This window comes from Elgaria multicarinata, chromosome 17, assembly GCF_023053635.1.
Source record: "Elgaria multicarinata webbii isolate HBS135686 ecotype San Diego chromosome 17, rElgMul1.1.pri, whole genome shotgun sequence".
In the NCBI taxonomy this organism is placed as follows: domain Eukaryota; kingdom Metazoa; phylum Chordata; class Lepidosauria; order Squamata; family Anguidae; genus Elgaria; species Elgaria multicarinata.
In genome coordinates, this window is record NC_086187.1 from 23,037,266 (window position 1) to 23,047,522 (window position 10,257).

Below are 10,257 nucleotides of genomic sequence, written 5' to 3' on the forward strand. Positions count from 1 at the left end.
GAGAAGGACGTCTGTATGGGGAGGCTAAGGCACAATCCTTAGTGTGAGAAGAAGGTTGAAAGTTCACAAGGGCATCCATATTTTCGTATGTAAAATGGGTATGCTACCTTAGGGAATGGATGGAAGAAGTCAAACCATTGGAGCCAAGTTGGCACAAAGACCATGAAAAATGTCCAAATGTCCACCAGGGATGACCACTAATCTTCTCCATCAATTGACTGCTGGAATCTATCTCCCGAGACAGAGCCCACCATTCAAAAGCACTATTCTGCGGAGTACATCCTAGGTCCCCATGGCCTCCGCTTCTTCTGCTGTCTGCTCCACGAGACACTCGTTGCCATAACAACCGCATCCAGGCTTTAAAAATAGTAACTTATTTTTCATTCAGCTCATCTTCTGCCCTTAGGACTGATTCTATTTTTGTCTCGGTGGTTTATTTCAGGTCTCTTTCACTCTTTCTCTCATCCCCGACGAACTCCGTGGTCCCCCAAGCTGAGGAGATAGGTTCACCAGGGGATAGCATGTGCAATTCTTTACGCAGTCCTCGTCTAGGGTTTCTGTTTGGCCCAGGTTGTTTGCACATCTATGTCTATTTACACAGAAGTAAGCCTGACTGAATCTAACAGGACTTCTTCCAAGTACGTCGGTCATCCATGGTCCTTATCGAGAGTTAGCAAATTATGCTTTTGGAAAGAATGGCCAAAAAAATGGCAGATGAATTTTTGTGTTTTTTAAATTCTGCTGCTCAGGACTGGAAAAGAATTTGGCAAATGGAAATCCTCCTGAAACTATGGCATATTCCTAGTTGCAATGCTGCCTGATAAAGACATCGTGCATCCCGTTTACAATGAAAAGGGGAAATGTATACACCAGTTGAATGGTCTCATTTCTTGGGGCCATCGATGTGATACTGCTCCTGGGAGAAAATGTCATATTGGTCCTTACGATTGATCAAATACGGTAAGTGTGTTCTGCTCGCTCATAATAGAACAAAAAGCCAAAGAAAACTTTTAATACATTCTTTTTAGGTCTGGTCTGTCAACCAATTAAGGGCCCAATCCTATGCATGTTTAGACAGAAAAAGTCCTACAATTCCCAGCATTTGCTAGGAGCTGTAAGACTTTCTGTTCTCCCTTTTTTTGTTTTTCTCTGCTAATTGCCTTTCTAACAGGAGGCACAATTACCAAATAAACCCATCAAGATTTACTCTCTTTCTGTTTTAAGCATAATAATGATTTCTCAATCTGCATCTATACCGACAAATTAGCAGATGAAAATTTTATGCCAGTTTGTGCCCTTTTCCCTCCTTTTTTGGGGGGGCGGGCGGGGGGGCACGATTCAGAAGTGGCTCTCCGAAGCCTGAGACAGGAGGCAGAGGCATGACCTGGAACAATGCAATAGATTTGAATAAGGCATCTCCGACAGGATGAATCAGGGACAAGAACAAACAACAAAATATGGACTGTGCTATAAAATAAAATAAAATAAAATAAAATAGGGACTGCTCCAGTAAAACAGTACGAGCATGAGTTTTTGGTTTTCGAGGGGGTGGGCGCGGTTGTCAATTCTTCACCCTCAGAGAGATCAACCAGGCCAGCTTTCGCTGGCCTGGGAAAGTCTCCGTTGTCTCATGTGCCAAGAGAAAGCTGACCTGCTTTTTTGCTGAATGAATGAGAACGGCCTCCCAGCCTCCTGTTCTCATGCCTCGGCCCATTCTGTTCTGTTCTGTTTTCCAGGCTGGATTGCACATTTCTGAGCAAGGCTGGAAGGCTGAAGGAGAAGGGGGGGGGAGAGGGCGGGGAGCAAGAGAGTGGGCCCCAAAGAGCAACGTTTTTTCCCAGAAGAGATGGATCCAAGAGAAAGAGAAAGAGGGCACTTTCTAAGACTCGTCCTGTGAACGCTTCCCTTCCCGCTTCTCCGTGCGAAGGGTACTGAAGTGGAAAGGAGAGAGCCGGAATACAAATCCCCCGGTGGATTCAGTCTGAACGCATCCACTGGTGTGCGCTTATATAAGGATGGAATCTATGCTGGTTGGCAGAGTAGAGGAGACGTTGCATAAAACTCTCAGCGTTCTGCAGCCAGAGCTTGCTCCAGGTTTTTGTCGGGAGAGGAGGCCGGGCAAAAGGCCATCCCTGGACCATACCATCCTTCCTGAAAAGGTCCGCCTCTTCCTTGCCACTGTCATGGCTGCCTGTTCGCAGGGCCGACCCAAGACATTTCACTGTCCGAAGTAGATCTGCACATTTCATTTCATTCATTGTTTGACATTTCCATACCATCCAATAGCTGAAGCTCTTTTGGTGGTTTACAAAGATTAAAAGCCTTAAACACACAATATTATAGCATGGTATAAAAACTGTTTACATACATACATAGACCACACACGCACAGCAGTTTTAAACAGTCAACAATAAATAAACTCAGGACCTGATGAAAACCCTATCATATACTGCCAAAAGCCTGAGGCCAACACAATAACAGTGTTGATGCTAGGCCGGCCTTGTGGGGGAGATTTTATTTATTTATTTATTTATTTATTGCATTTCTATACCACCCAATAGCCGGAGCTCTCTGGGCGGTTCACAAAAATTAAAACCATTCCAAGTATAAAACAACAGTATAAAACCATAATATAAAATACAATATAAAAGCTCAACCAGATCAAAACAGCAGCAATGCAAAATTACAAATTTAAAACATCAAGTTAAAATTTATTTATAGACTGTTAAAATGCTGGGAGAATAAAAAGGTCTTCTTCACCTGGTGTCTAAAAGCATATAATGTAGGTGCCAAGCGAACCTCCTTAGGGAGCTCATTCCACAGCCGGGATGCCACAGCAGAGAAGGCCCTCCTCTTGGTAGCCATCTGCCTCACTTCCTTTGGCAGGGGCTCGCGGAGAAGGACCCCTGAGGATGACCTTAGGGTCCGGGCAGGTACCTCGTGCCCTCATTCCATAAGGGCACGAGGGGAATAAGTTGCACAACCCTGCTCTAACCACTACACCACACTGGCTCTCACCATGTTCTTATGGTTCTCTGTATTCAACCTGACTGCACTACATAAAGTTATGTACAAAAGTCAGTGGGTGCTTCCAGACGGAGCTTTTAATTGTGCAAACATCCTGCCTCATTCACAAATTTTTGCAAGCAGTCCAGATGTTGTCCTCTGCCGTTTGTCCCTCTCCCAGGACTTCCCATTGCTTCTTCCATCATTTTTCTTATCATCAAACAGACACACACACACACACACACACACACACACACAAAACCTTTAAGGGGGAAAAGCTGCAATGTATCCCTTGCTACAATATATTGTTGTGAGCTGTCTCTGTAATAATGCAGAGTATTATTATTATTATTATTATTATTATTATTATTATTATTATTATTATTTATATAGCACCATCAATGTACATGGTGCTGTACAGATTATACACAGTAAATAGCAAGACCCTGCCGCATAGGCTTACAATCTAATAAAGTTGTAGAGTTGTAGAGTATTTTGGGTGTGTGTGTGTTGTTGTCTTTGAATGGGTAATTAATACCCGTTAACGTTACAGATGTATTTATTTACTTATTTAAGAGATCTGTAACCCGACTTTCTGAGCCTGCTGCCTTCACAGGGTGGATCATGATAAAGCCATACATACCTTGCTGGTGATGGAGTTCCAAAAGGCTGGGGCCACCACTGAGAAAACCCTGCCCCTAGCACTCACCAACCTATGGCTCTTGTTGTTGAGTCAGAAAACAGGGCGACTGACGCTGTCCTTAATGCGTGGGCACAGGCGTATGAAACCTACAAAACACATAGAGAAAACACACACAGGTGGATTGACCCAGCGGCCTGCGACTTTAGTCTGTCCTTGGGGTCATGCTGGGGGATGCTGAGAGTTGTAGGACTTCTTTTTTTCTTTCCTGTCTAATCTAATCTTGCACAGGATTGCAGCCTTTATTTAGAAGGCAAAGGATGCCATCTCCTACACTTCCCTAGGAGTAATGATTCCTCATTGAATTCCATGGGCCTTACTTCTAAGCAGACCCATGGCGGCTCCTGCCCCAAGGCAGTATTGCTACCCGCGTTGACAGGACGGTCCTAAGGACATCTGCTCAGAAGTGACCCCCATGGAGTCCAATGTCGACTTACTCCTAAGAAAGCACATATAACAAGCTGGCACTTTTAGCAAGCAGGACTTCTGAATGAACATGCATAGGTGTACATGGGGGTGGGTGGGTGGAGGTCCCGGGGAGGGGGGGAGGGACGGGGCGTTGTCGCAGGCAGGTCTCCTCACAGTACTCCCAAACTCGGATCCAAGGGGGGGGGGGCGCTCTCTGAGAATCTCGATCCGCACCTCCTCGCCTCCCTCGCGCCGAATCGACTCCCAATTACAGTTCCAAATTCAAATCCGCTGCTATCTGATCCGCTTGCGTGCGTGTTATATTTATAGCCCGAGCTGCCTGATCCACCAAGCGATTGGACAGGTTGTTTTTGGACCCTTGGTGCACGGTGGGAATTTTCTCTTGCCACCTCTCTCTCTCTCTCTCTCTCTCTCTCTCTCTCTCTCTTTCATTTTTGTCCTCCCCCCTCCCTTCCCCCCCTTTCCTTCTCCGGATGGTTAATCATCTTGTTAATTTCACGATCACGACACAAGCACAGGTGTCCCCCCACCCTCCCCGCCTTTCTTACACCGTGTGCAAGCGAGATTCCCTTTTTATTTTATTATTATTCTCTCCCCCCCCCCTCCCCATATCCATCGCGCCCCTGTGCAACAGGGCGTTGAGCAGAGGGAAATCCAGACTGGCCTTTATTTGTCTTGATCCTTTTAAAAAACAACAACAAAAAAATACTCTTTCTCTTCATCCTCGCTTTTTACTCTCCCAATTCCCCACCTCCACCATTTTTTCTTTCTTTTTTTTGGTGGGAGGGGGGGAGGAATTTGGCTTTCTTTTAAAAATCCCCATCTCGATCGCAGCTCCTGGAGAAGCGAGCCAGGAAAGACGGCGGCGCCACCACCTGACCCAGCTGCCGCGGCTGCTGCTACCCCGGCACATGCCCGGATCGGGGCGGGGGGAGCGGATGAAGTTCACCCCGACGCTGGCGGGGCGCAGCCTGGTGGGTGGGGGCCCCCTCCGGGATCCGCCAGCGGGCGAGGGCGAGGACGACGTCCGCCCTCCGGAGCGACCCCCTGGGCTGACTCCCAGGAGCTGAGAGCGCGGCTGCTGCTGCTTCCCAACTCCCCTCTCGCTCCCCCGCTGTCGCTACTCCGACTTTGCCACCCTTTCCCTCCGACCCCACCGAAGCTGGATTCCAATGGAACTACCAAGATGTTCGTATCCAGTTTCCTGGACTTTCAGAAGACCAGATATGCAAGGTAAAGGCTCGTGGGTTTGGTTTGGGTTTTAGGGCTCTGTGCATGCGTGTGCGTTTTGGGCTACAGTCGTCTCTAGCCGTACCCCCCACCCCCACCCCTGCTTGAATTGGTCGAGGCTTGCTTCTGAGTAGACACGTCTCTTTAATTCTCGTTACATTTCTATCCCACCTTTTTGGGTCCCCTTGCGGCTCGCGTGCTCCTCCTCGGCTCCATTTCATCCTCACAACCGCCCTGAGAGGTAGGCCAGGCTGAGAGGCGTCCCGGGAACTTTTTCTGTAGCCCAGCGGGGACTACAACCCGGATCTCCCAGGTCCCGGTGCAACACTCGACCCACTACACCACACTGCCTCTCCGTCTACTCCTGTGGAATTCGCTGCCACAAGATGCAAAGACAGCCGCCAATGTGGAATGCTTTAAAAAGGGGTTGGATAAATTCCTGTAGGAGAAAGCTGTCAATAGCCACTAGCCCTGATGGCTGTGTGCTACCTCCAGTATCAGAGGCAGTTACTGGGGAACATGGGCGGGAGGGTGCTGTTGCACTGATGTCCTGCTTATGGGTTCCTGGTTGACAGCTGATTGGCCATTGTGTGAACAGAGTGCTGGACTAGATGGACCCTTGGTCTGATCCAGCAGGGCTCTTCTTATTCTCTTACGATGTTTTTTTTTTTTGACAGTGTATACTTTGTTTTTAATCAGTATTTTACGTATTTTTGCTGTTGTTCCCTGCCTTGATCCAATCGGAGAGGCAGGTAAGAAATATATGATGATAATGATGATGATGTGATGATGATATCCATCTCTCCATTTTATTTCTGGGAGCAAAGTCCTGTCTCGCTCTTAAGTTGGGCGTAAGTCCCCTTTTGCACTGTTAAGAGCGTGGTGGTGGTGATGGAAGTAACCAGGAAAGTGTCACAATGTAATGCTAAGCATTTCATGATTTCTCTAAAGCATGTTTAATCCCACTCCATGGCCCGGAAAGGCTCCCAGAACGGCTCACAAGCAATAAGTAAAAACGAGATGGTCTCTGCCTACAGGCTTACAATTTAAAAAGATACAGCGTAAAAGGAAGAAAGTGATGAGGAAGGAACGTGGGGAAGCCAGAGAAATGTTTTCTCAGAAACGAGTCCCCCTGAATCCGATGGGACTGCTGAATAACTGTGTTTAGGATTGCAGCCTTCAGAGGCCTTCACGTTACCTTATTGGTGGCGGTTGTTAGCCTTCCAACAATCTTGTAAGGTCGGTTGTTGTGGTATACTGCAAATGAGGGTGGCGATGACTGAGCAGAGACAAGGACTGCACAGTACCCAGGGAAGCAGGGGTTAACCTTCCCCTCGCCAACTGTGATCCCCCTGGAAATCCACCCACATGGCAGCTAAGCTTCAGAACAGCCTCCAATGCAAATATCCCAACCCTCTCCCGAAGCTGAAAGTAGCTATTCTACCACTGAGCAATGGCTCTTCCCAATGGACCTATGTTCCCTGCTCTCCATCTTCCAAAGCCTTGTCTTCTTTCAACACTATGTGGGAATGTCTTGTGGGCCTCATCCTTTATTGCTCCTTCACTAGCCATCACTGGGAATCCAGAGTCAATCCGGTGTTGACTCCAGAGTCCGAAGGGTGGGAGGCGAAATGGCACCTGTAGTGCTCTACCGTCCTTGCTGCTGTCACTGCGACCCGCTTGTTTGCCTTCTCCTAGGCAAGGTCCCACATCACGCCCAGAGGGAGAAGGCACACGGAGCAGGGATGCACGGATTCAGTTAAACCAGTTCTGTCTGTTTTTCATGGATTGTTGGGTATCCTTCATTCCATCATCTGCTCATTGACAAAATCAGATTATTATTTTCTAACCAGAATTTCGTTCCGCTGGCGCTAATTCGCATTAGCGCGAATGCACACTTGGGTTGATGAGCATTATTTAATATGTAGTAGTAGCACACATCCCCCTTAATAATGGAAAAGTTTTCTGCAAGTCCATGGAATGTGTGAGACTTGGAAAAGCTGGTCTGTTGCACAATCCAGAGGCCGGATTCATCGAAGTCCAAATGGATTTGAATCCATTGTAGATCTCTCTACTGTCTGTTCTCCTGGCTCCTGTGTGCCTGGTCAGCCACTTCCCTCTACCTAATTGTCAAAGGCTGTCCTCTTTAGTACACCAGTTGCTGGGGAACATGGGCAGGAGGGTGCTGTTGCACTCATGTAAACTGCCCAGAGAGCTTCGGTTATTGGGTGGTATATAAATGATGATAATAATAATAATAATAATAATAATAATAATAATAATAATAATAATAATAATGTCCTGCTTGTGGGCTTCCCATGGGCATCTGAGTGACCACTGTTTGAAAAAGATGCTGGATTAGATTTATTTATTTATTATTGCATTTATATCTCACCTTTTTTCCTGCAAGGAACCCAAGGAGGCATACATAATCCTCTCCTCCTCTCCACTTTATCCTCACAACAACAACCCTGTGAGGTGGGTTGGGCTGAGGGTCTGACTGGCCCAAAGTCACCCAGTGGGTCTCCATGGCCGAGTGGGGACTAGAACCTGGATCTCCCAACTCCCAGTCTGACACTCTAGCCACTACACCACACGGGCTACATTACATGGGCCCTTGATCTGATACAGCAGGGCTCTTCTTATGTTCTTGGGGTATAATCAGAGAGGTTTGCCTCCAGAATTTCCTTCCTCAACTTGTTGCCTTCCCAACGTGTTGGGACTGCAGACTCCATCATTCTCATGATGGGAGTTATAGTGTAACCCATCTGGAAGGCACCGACTTGAGCAAGGCTGTTCTATCACTTTGCAGATATGGATGCTGTGCGTAGCTGATTCTCTCCGTCCGCACCAACTGTAAATATATAATACCGCTTTCCCCAACCTAGTGCCTTGCAGATATGTTGGGACTACAAAAATGTCATCTGGACACCTCCCCTCCCTTTAAAATTCTGTGAATGAGGCCTACTGATTGCAGAATGAAAGGGGGGATCTACACTACTGCTTTTAAAGCGCTTTAAAGCACTTTGAAAACGTTTTGAAAACTGTATATGCAGTGTGTCCTGGGCACCAACAGTTGTCAAAACTGTTATAAAGCGCTTTAAAGCAGTAGTGTAGATCCCCCTAGGTCTCATCTGGAAATGCCCTAGGTCCCATGATCAAGAACACTTCTAGTTTCCAAGTTGTGAGCGTGGTGGCAAAGATATCTCAATGAGATAGAAGAAAGGGTTGGATATCTTGGTGACCGTATCACAATCAATAATCACATGTAATATAAAGTTAAATGAAATACTTAAAATACCTTTAATGTACTAAATAAAATTGCTAATCTAAATAGTTCAAGTATATTCAAACTGTACAGTATTGCATTAGAACATCAATAAAAACAGTTCAAGACCAAACGCGTTACATTAAAGGTATTTTAAGTATTTCATTTACCTTTAGATTATATGTGATTATTGATTGTGATACGGTCACCAAGATATCCACCCCTTTCTTCTGTCTCATTGTCTCAACCACAAGGGGTCTAGATAAGTTTTTCTTGCTTATTTGTGGCAAAGGCATCTTGACAGGGCTGGAGATGGGACCGTGCCAGCAAGACACCATCCCTGGGTCTCTTCTCCCCACCATTGTCACCCGCCGTCATAGCCCCTCAACCACTCTCTCACCATTTCTGCCGCTTGCTTGCTTGAGATGGCGAGTCAACGGGCTGTGGCATCTCCTTCTCACCAAAACCGTTACCAGGCGAACAAGCAGCTTTGTTTATTTTATCATTCCATTAGATCTCACCATTTTCCCCCAACTTGGAAGGAACCCAAGAGTACATGGTCCTCCTCCTTGCCATCTTATCCATGCAACAACCCTGCGAGGTAGGTTAGGTCGAGAGTCAGTGACGGTCCCAAAGTCGCCCAGTGAGCTTTATGGCCAAGTAAAGGACTAGAGCTTCAGATCCCAGCGGGCAAATGAAGCCAAGAACTGTGAGGTGGAAGGAGATGGATGTGGTGGTGGAACGGGACTAAAAAAGGGGAGCACAGAAATGATATGGTGCAAATCTCTCTCTCTCTCTCTCTCTCGCACACAAAGATCCAAAATGGCATCAGCCACACACAGACACAGAACGAGGCGAGTAGTTTCAGCTCCGCTCTGTCCCTGAACATGGCTCAGTTGCTGTGCAGGCTTCCGCTCCATTCATAACTGGGTGATGTTGCAGCATTCCTTACCAGGGATTATGGATTACCTCCTGCGCCATGGGCCCAAATTCAGCCATGACGTAAATGGAAGAGCAGCCGTGTCAATTACACGCCAGGCACAAATGGATCTGGTTTCTGGGGCTTTATCTTACCACCTCTGGTTGGCCGTTTTTCCAGCTGCTTCCTCCCCTCCTGGTCTTGCCACCTTGGAGGTATAGATTACAGTTGTTTTGCACGACCTGCGAACACCCAACCGGGTGTCAGTTACACTTCTTTGTCACTTACACACTTGTTGGGTGTAAGTGGGTCATGAAGGTGTGTAATCAACCCTATTGTTCGCATCACTGACGCAGCGGTCTTAGGGGCTTCTAATTTTTTATTTTTTTAAAAAAAATATCCTCTCGTTTTGGGGATCTTAGAATGACCAAGGGACTAGTAACTTTATCGTTTTATATTGAAGTTGCTATTTTATTTTATTCTATTTTTTTTTAAAAAAAGAGCTACACAAAACAAAATGTGAGTTTTACTCTTCTATAACAGAACTTGGAAGGCAGAGTTTTGGGAATATGGTTCCCTTCTCATCTGTTGCCAACTTTTATTTTAAACATCCATGTTTTTGTTCACCGGTATTCTCACCTGAGTGCTTCTAACCATCTGCAGAATGTTTCCATGGGGATCAAAGACAGAAGCGTGAGTACAGTA